This window comes from Psammomys obesus, unplaced genomic scaffold (assembly GCF_907164565.1).
Source record: "Psammomys obesus unplaced genomic scaffold, mPsaObe1.curated_primary_1811, whole genome shotgun sequence".
Classification (NCBI taxonomy): Eukaryota; Metazoa; Chordata; class Mammalia; order Rodentia; family Muridae; genus Psammomys; species Psammomys obesus.
In genome coordinates this window covers 23675500-23692978 of record NW_026585797.1, presented here as the reverse complement: position 1 = coordinate 23692978, position 17479 = coordinate 23675500, and positions in this window count along the sequence as shown.

The window sequence follows — 17479 nt, the reverse complement described above, 5'->3', positions numbered from 1 at the left end:
TTAAGAGTTACACAGTGGTAGAAATGGTAAATTTTAAAGCTCAAAAATGAACATTTAACTTCTTTTGGTAGTAATATCACTGTCATCTGGCTGGGGTCTGTTTGCTCTGCTGGGGTAGGTGTGATGGATGAGCAGGCAGAATGTCTTCCAAAACTGTTACTTGAACGCATAGCACCTTTTAATAAACCGTGTTCTCTGAGTTTAGTATAGTCTCACATTGTAGCCCAGGCTGACCTTGAACATGTAACCCTCTTGCCTAAACCTCCCAAGTGCTAGGATTATAAGCCTGTATCATTAGGCCTGACTAACCCTTGGCTTCTGACAGCAGCCAGCATCAAGGGCAAACAGCTCTTAGCAACATGTTACCTCTATCTATTATTTCAGATTTCCTGCAAGTCTCGGGTACTAGGAACACTTAGCTCGATGGTGACAAGGACAGCACAGGAAGCATGGGCCCACAAAATGAGCTGAACTACCTGCTTAGACAGCCAGCAAAAGGATGTTGGTATCAGAGAAGACTTTCTAAAAATGAGGGATTGTATATTCATGCCAATCATGGCATTGTCTATCCCACACTGGTCCTGTGAGTCCTTGGGCTGTGGGACAGCCTCTTTTCTGGGTAGAAATGTTTTCATACTTGTGGTGTTTTGAATAAGAGTGTCCTCCATGGTCTCCTATGTTGGAATATTCAGCCCCTAGTTCTTGGAACTGTCTGTAAAGGATTAGGAGGTGTGGAAGGGTTGTGTTACTGCGGGCAGCTTTGGGGTTTTGGAAGACTTGCACTGTTTTCAGTCTTCCTGTGCCTCTTACTTGTGGACCAAGATGGGAGCTCACATGTGTTCCTGCAGCAATTCATTTGCTCCATTGTTATGGACTCTCTGAAAACATGAGGCCCAAATGAAATGCTTTCTTTTATAAGTTGACTTTGGTCATGGTGTTTTGTTGTAGCCATAGAAAAATAACTAAGACAAGGGTCATCTAAATTTCACCAAAACTTGTGAAGACAGAATTCACTCCAAGTTGATTGAAGTAATGATAGCTGGGGGTACTCTATCCAGAGGTAACTGTACTTCAGCAGCAAGCAATTGCTGTCATGAGCCTTCCTTAAAGCTTTCTTGGCCTGTTTAAAACATTTGGTAGAAGACAGTCTGGCTAGCTGCGTGACTGACTGCTCAAAGCAATGAGGGCATCAAAGAAGAAACTCTCAGACATCCATGAAGGAGTCAAATAACCCCATCTCCCAACATATTTGCATGTTAATAACAAAAACAAAGATTTGAAGGAGTTCTTACAAGAAGGACTTATATTAATATGCATGGTAATTTCACAATGTTTTAATAATGCTTAATTCCCACCCTGCGTGCTACGGGGAAGTGGAGCTTCTGATCTCTCTCAGCAAGGTTGCTGTCATGGTAGAAATCATTACATCCTACGATATCAAAGACCAAATGGAAAGGAGATGGATTGAAGTGTTGTTTTTTTTCCTTGTGATATTTATTTGTGTGTGTGTGTGTGTGTGAGAGAGAGAGAGAGAGAGAGAGAGAGAGAGAGAGAGAGAGAGAGAGAAAGGTGCGTGTATAAGTCAGAGGATAACTTGCAATATTAGAGGCAGTCAGGCTAAACCTCTTTATAGCTTTCGTGGGAAAGTCTTAAGAGATAGATTAATATTTTATAAAGTCATAATTTTATTGGTACCAAGATTATTTCTGAATGGGTATGAAGCATCTATTGAGCATGCCTTTAAGAAAGGGATTTTGTTATATAGTAATAATCATATATTTATGCCTTGGATTTGAAAACCAAAATGGAGTCACATTCTGCATTGTGGATAAAGATGTAGTCGAGTTCGTTTTTTGGAGGAAATGTTTAGAGACATTAATGAGGCTGGGCTTTTCGGTGGAGCAGTGGAATGTCACAAGATTGACTGATAAGGAGCCTTATAGAATGGGAGTGTCTACTACAAATCATTCCTTATTTTCATTACATACGTGATACCTAAACATGTGATTATGAAATGGTTTTTAAATGCAAAAGCATTCATACTAAAGACTTAAAATTGACCTTCACATTTCTCTTTGTTTCATTTTATAACACAAAGTAATCATTGTTGAGTTTCCTGTGTGTTTTCTTATAAAATTTTACTACAAATACATAGAATTCAAAATAAAATGCCATTATGCCATATGTTTAATTCCACTTCATGCTTTTTCTCCACTTAAACTGAGTTGGGAATCTTTTCCTGAGTCACACTACTTTACTTTATACCCTCACTGAGCTTTAATATTCCACACTATGATTAGTTCATTATATTTACTTCGCTTATATAGTTTATTACCTTTTGTCACAATTAGTAAAGTTAAATTTGGTGCATACATGTTTATTGTCTCTGGCTTTTTGTGGAATAGATACCCAAAAGTGAATTAGCAATTGTAACACATTTCTTTTAGTCTTATTAAGAATTGCCAGTTTTCCCCTTGAATGGAGAGACAGAAGGGAAGAGGAAGAAGGAGAGGGAAAGGAAAAGAGATAGGAAAGAGGAAGGGAGGCAAGGGGGAGGGAGAGAAAAAAAGAACACAAGAATGAAATATAGTTTTCAACCTATGAGCTAAAGTTTCTGGGCCTAGACAACCACAGATAACAGCTAGGAACAGAAGATTATGGATTCTCTGTAATATGTAGTTAGCCTGGGAAGGCTGACCTGGGGGGGGGGGCAGCTGTTCTTACAGAATAATGAAAACTGGGTCTTAATACACTGGCAGGCTCTGTCCTTAGCCCAGTGACATGATAATTTGAGGCAGGCCAGTCTTATGGCCCAGGAAAAGTATTTTTGTACCCTCATGGTGAGGGTGAGCAGGCCCTAGCTACCCAAATTCTCAGCTGCTTCAGCGCCTCTCAGAGCACACACAGGCATAGGTTGGCCCTGGGGACCAGGAGGTACTGTGTTGATTAAGAGATTTCTGCATAACTCAGGTTGTACTTGAACTTGCTGTTCCATCTCCACACCTGAATTCTGGGGTCACAAGTGTGATCATGGCTGGCCAATTGCCTTTTGGCTTTCAGGAATGTCATCCTTCACTCATTTTCCTAACAGTACATGTAAGAACCTGCTTTGTTTTCCCTGTCTTTCCATTAGCATATTAGATCCAATCATTACATAACCCTATTTGACACACAGTTCCCCGATTATTAGTGATACTAGGCTTCTTTTAATGTATCTACTATTTTGTTTGTGATGCTGGGGGAGGGACATATGAAGCAAGTACTCCTTTTGGAGACAGATTCCTAAGTAGCACTGGTTGACCTTGAACTTACTATGTATCTAGGATAACTTTGAGTTCCTATTCTCTCTTTCTCCCCCTTCTTTTGCCACCACATGCAGTGCTGAAATGCCTCTTTGTCTCCTTTATCTTTCTGCTAGTCTTAAATTTTCTTATTGATTCTTAGCAATTTGTTGTATTTTAGACAACATATATTTCCATATTCTAGTCATGATTTTTTTTTCTCCTGTCTGAATTAATGGGGAGATAAAATCCAAGTTCATATGAAGAAACAGTTTTCTTTCAACATATTTACAGCTGTTAGGCCTTGTATCTAGCTTAGAAAGGTCATCTAAATATTAGTAATTCAATTCTACAGATAAATTGATAATTTTATTATCCCCACTTTATACATGTAGAAATTTAGGTTAAATGAGGTTATTTTCCCAAAGTGGTACAGTCAATCAGCCTGGGGAGAAGATTTGTAGCTCGGAACTCTGCTCTGAAGTATGTGTTCTTACCTACTAATACTATAAATGCAATCACTAATACTATAAATCCATTCATTAAGATAAACAAGACAGTCTCTTGCCCTGTCCGTTCTGTGCAGCAATCTATTCCTGTGTTTCTTCAATCACCAATTACAATAAACCAACTACACTGATTATGTACCATGTAAATATGCAGCATGACATTGATTTCCTTATTTCCTTGGCTTCTGGTCTACTTTTTCCAAGTGGACACAGCATGTATTTATTTTTTTCTACATTTTTTATTTCCAAGAATAGAAACTTCTATTGTATATATTTTTTTTTATTAATTGTACTGAAGATGAAACCCAGGGCCTTGAGTTAAGTAAGTATTCCATCACTGAATTATATCAGCCCCAGCCTTTTACTTTTATTTTTAATTATTTGAGACAATGTCTCACTATGTTGCCCAGGCTGGTCCTGAATTTGTTGTAATCCTTTTGCCTTGCTTTGTCAATAAGTGGGATTACTAGCATGTGCTACAGTATTGTACTATTGGTTGATTTTTAACTCTCCCACATATCTGAATACACTTGTTAGTCTTAATCGCTTGCTATATAGTTTGAATATTGAAAACCTGGCAAAAGCCCAAAGGTTGAAAGCTTGATACCAGGATCATGGTTCTTGGGTAGCAGAGCTTTGAAGGGCAGGACCTCATGTAATGAAGTTGGCCACTGTGGCATGCTTTTGAAGGTGACTCTGGTTCCTCCTCTCTGTGCTTTGCAGCCTCCATAAGGTGAACAGTCTCCTCTGCCACAGGTTCCCACCTTGACGTAACATGCTGTCACTGGCCCAGAGCAGTAGGGTCAAGCATGACCATGGACTGATACCACCAGAGCAAGAAAACCAAACAAACCTCTCTTCCTTCTGATTTAATTATGTCACGTATATCTATTTGTTCTTTCAACTTCATTCACCGAATCTACCACCAACGTAACTATGTTTCATATTTGTTGAGTGAGATGATACCTGTGCAAACTCATTTCCTTTAGTTAGATGATTTGTTTCTTTTGCCCTTTGTTTTGGTTTTGGCCTTTTGATTCTGCATTATAAAGCATAAGGAAACATTCTTCCAATTTCCACTATAATGATGACCTCAAACATCATTTACATGACCAAAGAGTGTGTGACTTAAAGTGAAACATCAGCATTTTGCTACTGTCAACTTCAGCGTCTTTTAAAGGAAAAACCACTTATATTATGAATGTCCTTGATGGCCTAAGAGCAAAATACTGAGGCAGATATTGTTTGAAATCTATATGTGTGCACATGTATACATATCCTTGTGTAGAGGACAATGCAGCCACTTTTGATGAGAACTGATAGACTAAGATCAGAAAGAGGAGGAGAACCTCCCCTATCAGTGGACTTGGGGAGTGGCATGCATGCAGAAACGGGAGGGAGGGTGGGATCGGGAGGGGAGGAGGGAGGGGCTTATGGGGGGATACAAAATGAATAAAGTGTAATTAATAAAAAAAAGTCAAATAAATAAATAAATGTTAAAAAAATGTGAAGAAGGAAGAACAAAATAAAACAAACAAACGAGCCACTCTAGCGAGCAGGGTACTGGTGTCTTCCATTTTAGGTGAGATTTCTCATTTTCGCAAAGCTACTATTGCTAGAACATGGCAACTAGCCTAATGGAGTTAGTTTAATATCCCACCTTTGTTAATGGTAAATAAATATATTCACTTTTGTAGAATGCTTTGAAATTGGTACATTTTCTATACATTGCAACCTCCTGTCGTCACTGCAAGGAAGGATATACGATTGCAAGGTTTTCTATCTGCTTGCTACATGATGGAACAAAAGTCCTAAAATTTAATTAAGATAGGAACACAATTACTAAGAATGGAGCAACACGTGGGAATCCTGACTGCATATCAAGAGATAGTGAGGTCACTCTTTGGCGGTGCTTGAAATCAGAAAGAAATGAAAATATCATGGCATGCTTCAGAGTCTTCACAGCATTCATTTCAAGGCCAGTTTCATCTGTACACAGGGGCAGGACTAACACTACTGCCTGCCCTATGCCCCACAGGTAAAACGAGTGCCTCAGTTCATTCCCTTGAACACTTAATGGGTTCCTTTCTTGGGCTGTAAAAGATATACATTCCAAAGGAAGAACAGTTTATGAACTTTCAAAAAGATCCCTCCCCACCACCCTGCTCTCTGCTCCTTAAAAGCACTTATCAGTAATGCAAGCATCCTCTAATATTAAAGAATGTTTTGTACATTTTAAAAACCATTGTCTCCAAAGCTTAAAGGAAATTAAACATGAACTAACCACACGCTCGAGTGTAACTGATGTGTGCTTCTGCACGAACACACAAAGAAAGGCGTGTGCTGATTACATGCAGGTGATGAGGGATGTTTCCAGAGAGGACCACACGTAGAAAGAACATCATAGGGAGCTGGCCCCCGGAGAGCTGCACATTTGGCCTCTTCATTTATTTCTGGCTGGGTGACAATGTTCTCTTTCCACTTTAGTCTGGTATTTCCTTTTTAAAAACATTTTTTTTTCACTTAATGGTTTTTGAAAGCTTTTCTGCTCCAACCATAGATCCAACCATTGATCTCTCAGCTTATGTTAGAAGCTTCTTGAGGATAGTAATGGCTTGTCCTGGGTTATAGCCCTATGGTACCTCCATAACCTATCTACTCTATTTTTTGAATGGGAAGCTATCTACCAGGAACCCTTTGTATGCTTGAATTCAAATGTGTTATATTATATTCTAAAAGAGAGAAACCACATCACAAGATTGGTTTCTCAATTTCTAGTGCAAACCTTTGCATATTATGGGTGACTGGTGCCTAGAGGAGAGCCTACGTCAGCCATTTTTTTCTAAACCAGTGTAATTTGTAGTGGCATTCTAAGAGCTTACCCTTGCAGCCACTAATAAATGTAATTTCTCACCCCCTCATCACAGAAGTTTCTTTCTGTAGCAGATAGAGATCTTTACGGAACCCCCAAAATGGTCAAAATTCAGAGAACAGCTATCAATTGGGTGCCTAACCCCTGTGGATACATCAAAAAATGCAACCCCTATACAGAAGGGTCTGGGAAAACCAATAAAGAAGAGGTGGAAACATTCTAAGAGCCAGAAGAACATATAAATTGAAAGGAACATTGGCAGTGGGGGTCATGGAAGAAGTTGGAAGGCAGAGAAGGAGACATGAAAATAAAATTCTCAAAAAAAAGTTTTATTAAAAAAAAGAAGAAAACATTTGGAAAGAGTCCAAAGGTTAGAAAACCAAATGGATTTGTTTTGACATAGTGTCTTTTATACATGACAGAGAAGCTGAAGCTATGAAATCTCAAAACTATGGTTACCTAGGTAAGACTTGCACACTGGCACCACCAACTGCCAAGTCAACATGGATGGGGACATTCTATAAGGTTCCATCCCTAGATGAAGAGCTACAGGGAATTAATAGCTTCTAAGAGAAAAGAAGTCATCATCAGGGATGAGGGCCCTGATAGATTATCTAATCCCCTAATTAGATATATTTATCTAATCACAAATACATGTGTACAACACTAAATGGAATCAACAGCTTGCATTTACATATATCTTAGAAACAAAGAGTATGAAACAACACTAATTTAAAAAGAGGTATTGTGAATTGAAAGGAACATTGGTGGGGGACATGGAAGGAGTTGGAGGGCAAAGAATGAGTCATGGAAATAAAATTCTCTAAGAAACTTCTTTTTAACTAAAAATAAAACAAAACACACACACACACACACACACACACACACACACACACTTAGAAAGAGCCTGAAACTCTTAAAACAACAAACCAAAGAAAGATTACATTCCATTGAATCGGTTATAAAGTAACATCTAGTGATGGTTTAAAGAATTTTACGTTTTATCTGAGGTTTTACTTCTCTTGCTGCAGCCTGCTAAAAGGCATCATAAAATGTAAATATACTTACAATAACAGTTATATGTTTTATATGCCCATCAAGAAAATTATACTCATTTAAAAATAATTTCAATTATTTTTAATAGCGTATTTGTACTGGTGTTATAATAACTGTGCTGTTTAAAAATTTTAATATAACTTCTCTTTCAGAAATATGTTTCTTCTCTCTGATACAATATAAAACAAATCAGTTGTCAGGGTTTTCAACAAATCATGTTTGTCCAAAGTTAAAAAATTTAAATTGAACTCTGGATGAATGAAGAGGACATAATTATCCCTTTTTTGTCTTTTGTAAATACATCCTAATGGTGGCATGGGCACGTTTAACCATGCCTTGGCCCATAGGATTATAAGGAATACCTGTTACATGCTTAATAAATAATTTTTTACAAAAAATTTGAAAGGGCTTGTTTGTATAAGCTGTTTTATTGTCAGTTTGAATTTGGCGTGGCATGCCAAGAACAGCGAAAGCGGCCAAACAATGATCTATAATGTGGCGTGCATCTTCTCCAGAATGCAAGGTAGCAAAAATAAATCTTGTAAAAGTATTAATTGTTACATGAATAAATTTTAATTTTTAAAATTTTATAAAATGAGTCACATCCATTTGCTATAGCTGACCTGGGGTCAGCCCTCCAGGGGTTAACCTCAAGATGAGGTACTGAATGGAAAACATCACAATTGTTACATTTTTTAACAATTTTTTTGGCTTGTTTTTTGGTAAGGCCATAAGTTAAACGTAAGGAGTGACTATTAAGATGATGCAATTCATGAGCCAATTGAGCTTTTGTATAGGTGTCTCTTGAGCCAAGGTTATTAAGGCTTTATCAATAGTCTGATTACCTGAAGCAAGAGGTCCAGGATGGCCAGAATGGGCTCTAACATGAATAATAGCAAAAGGATTATGATGAGCTCGAATAAGTCTTTGAATCTGAGCAAATATTTTACTAGCCCGAGTGGAAGAAAGAATCTGGCCTGCTGTTTTAAGCTTAGGAATAGCTTGAGCAATATAAACACTATTAGTAAACAAATTAAAAGGCTCATAAAAGTGGTGTAAAACTGTGTGGATAGCCATCAATTCTGCAAGTTGAGCAGACAACCCTGGAACTTGAAAAATAACTTTTTATCTATTAACAGTATAGCCAGCCCTTTTTTTTTTTTTTTTAGCATTGCTATCAGAAAAAATAGAACAAGTATTTTTTTAAAGGTTTATTTTTAACTATGATAGGAAAAACAACACTATGTAAAGTAAAAAATTGAATAATCTCATTGGAAGGGTAATGATTATCTAGTTGTATCCAAAGAAAGTAACCATTTATCTGAACTGGTGTAAAGCCAATTAATTTAAACTTTACTATATGGTATAATAATCTTGGAAGGCTCAATTCCAAAGTAAGCCCTTGCCTGGGTGTGTCCCAACACAATGACTTGGGCAATAGCCTCATAATAAGGCAAAATAACTTTTTTGCAACTAGCTGACAAGTGGATCCACAATAGAGGATTAGATTGCCATAACAATCCAGTAGGAGTTGACTGTGTTTGAAATACAAATAAGAGGAGATGAGTATCTGGATCCCAATATGTTACAAATTGATTTTCTAAAGCCTTTTCCATTATCAATAATGTATCTTGAGCCTCTGGAGTCAATTTGGTTTTTTTTGGGGGAGGAGGTAGGAGCTAAATCTCTTTTAAGAACATTAAACAATGGCATAAATTGTTCAGTAGTTAATTTTAGATATGGCCTAAGCCAATTTATATCTCCCAATAATTTTTTAAAATCATTAAAAGTCTTTAAATTATTTTTTCTAATTTGTACTTTTTGATGTTTAATAGCCAGAGGAAATAAATTAAAACCTAAATAACTATATGGAGCTCTAGTTTGTACCTTTTCTGGAGCAATTTTTAATCCTGCTTGGGACAAAGCATTAGATAGATCTGTGTAGCAAGCCATAACATCTTGAGCTATAGGAGAGGCTAACAAAATATCATCCATATAATGAATAATATAAACAGAAGTCCATTTTTTGTACTGGACTAATGGCAGTAACTACAAATTGTTGACATAAAGTAGGACTATTTGCCACGCCCAGTAGCAGCATACTCCAATGATAACGTTTCATAGGTTCCTTAAAATAATAGAAGGGAGACTAAAAGCAAATCTATGGCAATCCTCAGGATGCAAAGGAATGGAAAAAAAAAGCAGTCTTTTAAATCTAAAATAATCTTGTGTTTTGAGGAATCCCACTAGGTGATGGGAGTCCTGGTTATAATGTTCTCATAATTATTATTGTCTCATTTTTAAAAATCTTGTAATAATCTAATTTTGTTAGATTTCTTTTTAATTATAAATATGGGCTTGTTCCATGGTGAGTTAGAGAGAACTATATGCCCTGTAATGGTTAACAATGATCTGAATATAACCCTCTATAATCCTGGGCTAATATGGAGCTGCAGTCCTTTTTTTCCTTTAAAAGAGCATAAGCAAACATTTTGCTTTGAAGAACCTCCAGCTTTTTAAAATGAAGAACAACATATTTTATAGTTTTTTTCTTGACATGATACATTGTAATAATTGCAGTTTTTTTTAATTAGCTCAAACAGCATGGCTTGGTTTTACTTTGCAAAATTAATAAAATAAATACCAAGGTCTTTTGACCTCCCCCAAAGGGTTGAGAAACTGTTCCAAGTTCTTTGTTAGACTGCCCAATGGTTATTATTTTAAATACCTGATAAATTTTAAAATGTTTTATAGAATTTAACTCCGATGGTCCAGGACCAAACTCAGAGGTGCTGATTTAAACTGTCTCATGTCCAAAAATGTCAGTATCGTTAGTCCAAGTCTACAGATAAACATACATACACAGATAAACACACACACATACACATACATAAGGAACATAGAAATCTAACATTGCCACCTTGGAGTAACCAGAATACCCAAATATCAGGACTTGACCGGACCTTACTGGACTTAAGTCCCACAGATTCCAGAAGGAGTGGACCCCCTCATGCCCCCCCCACACACACATAGATTTCAGAAGGAGCAGAGTCCCTATGGCCCTCTCCACAGCTTCCAGATGGAGAGCGGACCCCAGTAGCCCTCTCTCCATCCAGAGTAGGATCCCAGCGACCCTCTCTCCTATTCCCAAAAGAAGTAGAGCCTTTTCAGGCCCCTGGGGCCCTCTCTTGGCCCCCTCCCTGGGAACTGGAGCATCCTCCAGATTCCTTCGACCAGATTGGAAACTCTCTGAGCTTCCCCAGACCTCGCGAGCAAACCAAAACCAGAAACCAAAACAGACAGCCGGCAGACAAAAACAAAAAAAAAGAGACAAAGACAAGAAACAACCCCAGTACCTGCTTTTTAAACATTTAAATATTTTTTGAAACCTGTTTTTGCAATATTAAAACAAAGCATCCTCTTTAGGAGTGAAATCATAAAGCATATTTATAATTTTAAAAGTCAAAACCAAACTTCAAAATTTACCAGTGCAAACAATCCATTTTTAAAGACAACACCAATTTAAAATGAGATTTGTCTTTTCAGGCTAAAAGGAAACAAAATTTATGTTAACTAAGAGGTTTTATAATAATTTTTTAACCCATAACATATAGCAAAAATTACAGTTATATCATATGGTTGCCTTTTAAACATATGTGTTTACAGACCTTATAAACATATATATATTCTAAACAGCAGTTTGAATATAACTTTAAAATATATTTAATTACTTTTGATCTATAACCTAGACATATATTAATCATTTAAGATGACCATATATTTAAACAGACAAATGAAACTCTCTTTACTGGATTCAGCTGTAATTTTAACATGATAGTCGAGAGTGTCCCAGTATCAGCACAAAGTTTAATATAACCAGTTAAGTTTGCTTTAGTTCGATAGGGCCTGATAGCTGTTCTACAGGCTGAATTAACATTCTCAAAAGCCAACTGTTGCACAAACGGAAGTCCACTCTGAGTGAATATTCCTTTTGTGTTACATTAAAATTATTATTATTATTATATTTTTAAATATTTAACTTTTTAATTTTTTAAATTGAACCTGTTCTCTTTTTAATTGGATTTTCTCTCAGAGAACAGTAGTATCTCCCTGCAGTGATCCCGTGCCACCGCACCCATGGAGTGGGGGGAGGGGGGGAGGCGCAGGAGGCCAGTCTGAATTATGAGACTTGGCAGCTTCTTTCCATTTCATCTTCACTATCTAGCTCCTAAATTATTTTCTGCTCTCAAATTACACAAATCTGTTTGAGCTCCTTTATGAACATTTGAAATAACCTTAGAAGTACTTTTTTTCTGCCTGTTTGGCTGCTCTAATTTTTCAAGTAACTCTTTAGTTTTACAAAGTAAAGGGATTAGGGAGTTTTATTCTAATTCTCTGTGTCTTAAAAACCTATTTAAGAAATCTGATAGATTCCATCTTCCTAGTTCCCTGCCCCTGACAGCCACCTGACTTTACCTTGGTCAGTTGCTTTGCACGCGCTCCTATGGTCCCTGTAACTTGCCTCAGCTGGTCCTCCTTTTCAGGTTCCTGGGGTTTTGGCTCCATCTGTCACCGGCCAGCAGTGACACCTGATACCACGTGAGAGAGGGCTGGGAGAGAGAGACAGGGTGACACAGAGAAGGACACCAAGTCTACATGCTGATCAAAGTGTCAGTTTAATGGACGTCAGGTTTACACTTAAGCAGAAAAGTACGAGCAGTTTCTCACGTAGGAGCTTTATTTGGTCAAAACACAGGAGAGCTCACTCAAGGTTACACAGAGCCTGCTGTCTGGTTACCATGGTAGCAAGGAATTTACTATCTAGTTCTCCTGGTCAGAACCTTCTTGTGAAATTGCCAGGGTCAATCTCTTAGCCTCCAAGCTTGGATAGTAACGGGGGCCGAAAGGCCGAGTTCCACTGCACAGATGCATATTCCAATTTGCCAATAACTCCAAATGGGCTTCCACAATTCTTCGTTACGAACAGGTAATCTCAGAGTGAAATAAGTGTAGTGACAATGAGCTTGTTCATCGTAGAGGTTAAGACTGAAAACTTCTGAGAAGGGATATATTACATGAAACCATGTGGCCCTCCCCAGAGAGTTAGCTTTACTCTGGGTCCAGATGTCCAACAAACACTTTCAATGCAGTTGTTTTCTCTCCCTTTATTGAGGAATGATTTAGCATGGCAGTTGTTGGAAAATTTCTTCCCCTGTAGTTGTCATGCCATCTTGGAGCATACACTAACTTGACCCAGAAGCCATTGCAGCTAGAACAGAGAAATACAGTGATAACCAGATATATATTAATTGTAACACAGCTACAGACATTCCCTAGTAGATGGAGGAAGAGTGGGTATGAGACCTTCATCTGGAATTCCATCTTTTTCCTGTAACCTCCTAAATAAACAACTGATTTGGGCATATGCTTGAGTATGTTGGAAGAAAAATGTTAATTGAAAGCGGGTTTCTGTTGAAGCTAGCCTGCTCTACAAAGTGAATCCCAGACATCCATGGCTACACAGAGAAACCCTGTCTCAAAAATCAAAAGACAAGAAAACATAAAGTAGGATTCTGTTATGCAGCTTCTAGAAGGTCATCATACATGATGGGGTGGGCTTTGTGGTACTGCACATGTTTGGGGTTCTATGTTTCTATACGTAACCTCACACCTCTGCTCTCTAAGAAAGGCCAATAAATTATTTTTTCCCCAAGTTTGTAGCATTGTACTTCAGTCCATAGTTAACTGTGACAATTAGATGTTTGTTCAAATTTCCCCAGGAGAAGTCAGTCCAGTAAACTGGTGCCCAGCTTGGAACATGGCAGAAACAAGTATGAATTTGGTATTGGTGATTTCATAGTCTTTTTGTAACTGAGGTTGAACTGTCTAAGGGTGGAGCAACCACATGGGAATCTAACACATCTGTCTTCCTCTATGTGGTCCGTGTGGTGTGTGATGACATAGCTTGTTGATATAGCAGCGGTTGCCTGAGCATGTAGGTAGGAAGGCATGTAATTAAAGCTGAGCTACCAGAAAGTGAAGCATCCATGGGGGCATCCCAGGGTGGCTGTACTCCTCTGTGTGGATTAGAGTATCAAGAGTCTTGCTGATTAGAGCCTTTCATGTGAGTATGTGGCCACCTGAAATGTGTAAAGTTGTGTAATGCATAGTAGTGCCTAAAAGTAGCACTGATGGGAAAATGTCGCATATAGGTAATGGGACATGCTATAGGTAATGGGACATGCTATAGGTAATGGGACATGCAACCAAGGTCAACATGACTGCTCAGTGGGAATCTGCTTATGCGAAAGCGGTATATGTGGCTAACATCCTCCACCTTAGCCTCTAATTTGGCAGGTAGAATCTAGAAAGGATAGTATCAAATTGAGGTGCTGGTTTTCTGTTTTTTTGAGACCAAGAGGAAAATAAAAGATAGGTTGTATCTCTGTTAAAAAGCCTTTTGAACCCCCCCCCCAAAAAAAAGAAAAGATAAGTGAAAAGTGATAAAGTGTTTAACCTTTAATACAGAGGAAAAGAAAGTCATTATTTAGTATGAAGATGGGTTCCTTCATAATGGTCCAGTACAAGACTTAAGGGTTGTCAGAAATATGTATTGCCTCTAAACTGCTTGAGTTTAGAAGGACTTTTGAGCATGAAATGAAAAACAGTCTGGCTTGTGACAATATCGGATGCAGGGGAAGATGGGATCGATCTGAGTGCCACACAAATGAGGAAACTATGCGATGTAACTGCTCATCACACCTTTAGATAAAGGCTAGGTAAGCTGATGGGACACAAGTCTCCATGGACTGGCATAAACCAACCATTAGGTTGTTATAACAGGCTGAGGTCCCTATAAATACGAGGGACTGTGGGGCAATAGAGGAGGAACAGATATGCCAGAAGCAGTGTTTGATGCCCAGACACAATTGAACTGTGCTCATCAGAGACTTAAGAAAAATGTTAATTCAGTTGGGACTTGGAGATTAGTGTGGCACTTCAATGGCTTTGCTGAATCCTATGGTGGGTCCTGGTATTTAAAAGATAGAAATGGCTCTAAGACATTGGTCCTCAACCTTCCTAATGCTGCAACCCTTTAAAACAGTTCCTCATGTTAACCATAAAATTATTTTGCTGTTACTTCATAACTAATTTTACTACTGTTATGAATTGTACTGCAAAAATCTGAGATGCAGGATATCTGATATGCTACCCCAAAGGGCTTGGCTGAGAACTGCTGCCCAAAGGGGTCTGATCACTTAGACCAGCATGTAAATCAAGGCTGTCATGTAAATCCATTTTGTAAGGTGTTAAGTCAATCTTGAGGAAAGAAAGGTTAAATTTTTATGTCAATCAAAAGCAAACATGGCAAGATTTGTGTATAGCAGAGTTCCTGAGGTGGGTGGGAGAACTGATCAAAAGCCAAATGCTGTGTTAGTGAGCTCTGGGAAGAATTTAAGCTCTGAAAAAAAATGTTCATAGAAGGCACAGTTGATAAAACAGGTGAGAAAGACTAGGCTTGTCTCAGGCCTGGGCAGTTGTGACCCCAGACTGATATGTGGACACGGCTCTCCTGTAGCGAGATAAGTGCTGGGGATTGAAATGTTTGTCCAGCCTAGGGCACTCACGCAGCCAAGCGTGACTGAAGGAGAGACATTAACAGAGCCTGCAGCTCCTGTGCAGGCCCTGAGCCAAGCAGCCTGAGCAGTACCTGCAGGGGACAAGAGTTTGCCTCACTCCCTTTTGGACCTTTTGGACTGAGTCACCCACATTGAGCCTGTCAGTTGGAGAAGGATGTATGGCAGGCCACATGCAGGTGCCGGAGGAAAAGGAAGCAGGTCATAAAATTACAGTGTTCGATCAGGTAACGCCTCCTGCTCACACCATAGACCCAGTCTTGTTCATACAGGCAATGGAATCTTTCCATGCAGTACTGGGGGGTACTAGTGTTCCCTTTAGGGTCTCCTTTCATGATGATTCTTGAGGTCAATCTACACTTGCTTGGAATGGACAGTGGTGGGCTTTCATAGATCCTCTGTACTCTCTGTGTGGGTTTTATTACATGGGTGTTGAAATGATAACTCCTTAGGATCCCATAGGCTTGGAAAACCATTTGGAAGAATATTGAGGACAGCGCTGGGAGGGTTTCAACAAAGGCTCTTGTGGGAATGGGGAAGAGAGGCCATTAGGCTGTTGAATGAAAAGCTCAGTGTCAGGATCAGTTACTTGCTTATGACTTCTTGGACATAGATGCCCAGTGGCCCTCAAAATGAAGAAGCCCATCACCACTGCTGATGGGTGTATACCAGAACCAGATAGCAGCACTGTATTGTGCTGGGGAGATAAAGGATGTTATTTGTTCTTTGCCTTACCAAATGCCTTGTCAACTAAATGTCTAACAGAATGCCTCATTTCTTCTTTGCTCTTATTTCTGTTTTTCTCTAATGTTGGAAACCTTTGACTTTTTTATTATTTTTATTTTTATTAATTACACTTTATTAACTTTGTGTCCCCTCATAAGCCCCTCCCTTCTCCCCTCCCAATCCCACCTTTCCATCCCCTTCTTCAAGAATTCCCCTCCCCAAGTCCACTGATAGGGGAGGTCCTCCTCTTCTTCCTTCTGATTTTAGTCTATTAGATCACATCAGGAGTGGCTGCATTGTCATCTTCTGTGGCCTGGTAAGGGTGCTCCCCCCTCAGGGGGAGGTGATCAAAGAGCAGGCCAACCAGATTATGTCAGAGGCAGTCACTCTTCCCATTACTATGGAACCCACTTGGACTAAACTGCCATGGGCTACATCTGTGCAGGGATTCTAAGTTATCTCCATGCATGGTTCCTTGTTGGAGTGTGAGTATCTGGGAAGACCCCTGTGTTCAAATTTCTTGTTCTGTTGCTCTCCTTGTGGAGTTCCTGTCCACTCCAGATCTTACTATTTCCCACTTCTTACATAAGATTCCATGCACATTGCCCAAGAGTTGGCCATAAGTCTCAGCATCTGCTTTAATAGTCTGAAGGGCAGAGCCTTTCAGAGACCCTCCGTGACGGGTTTCTAGCTTGTTTCCTGTTTTCTTCTTCTTCTGATGTCTATTCTCTTTGCCTTTTGGGATGGGGATTGAGCATTTTAGTCAGGGTCCTCTCTCTTGATTAGTTTCTTTAGCTGTACAGTTTTTAGTAGGTTTGTCCTATGTTATATGTCTACATGAGTGAGAATATATCACGTGTGTCTTTCTGCTTCTAGGACAGCTCACTCAGGATGATCCTTTCTAGGTCCCACCATTTACCTGCAAATTTCATGATTTCCTTATTTTTCATTGCTGAGTAATATTCCATTGTGTAGATGTACCACAATTTCTGCATCCATTCTTCAGTTGAGGGGCATCTGGGTTGTTTCAAACTTCTGGCTATTACAAATAAAGCTGCTACAAACATAGTTGAGCAAATGTCCTTATTGTGTACTTGAGCCTCTTTTGGATATATGCCTAGGAGTGGTATGGCTGGATCTTGAGGAAGCGCTATTCCTAGTTGTCTGAGAAAGCGCCAGATTGATTACCAGAGTCGTTGTACAAGTTTACATTCCCACCAGCAGTGGAGGAGGATTCCCCTTTCTCCATAGCCTCTCCAGCATGTGTTGTTATCTTGACCATTCTGATGGGTGTAAGGTGAAATCTCAGGGTCGATTTGATTTGCATTTCCCTGATGGCTAATGAGGTTGAGCATTTCTTTAAGTGTTTCTCTGCCATTCTATATTCCTCTACAGAGA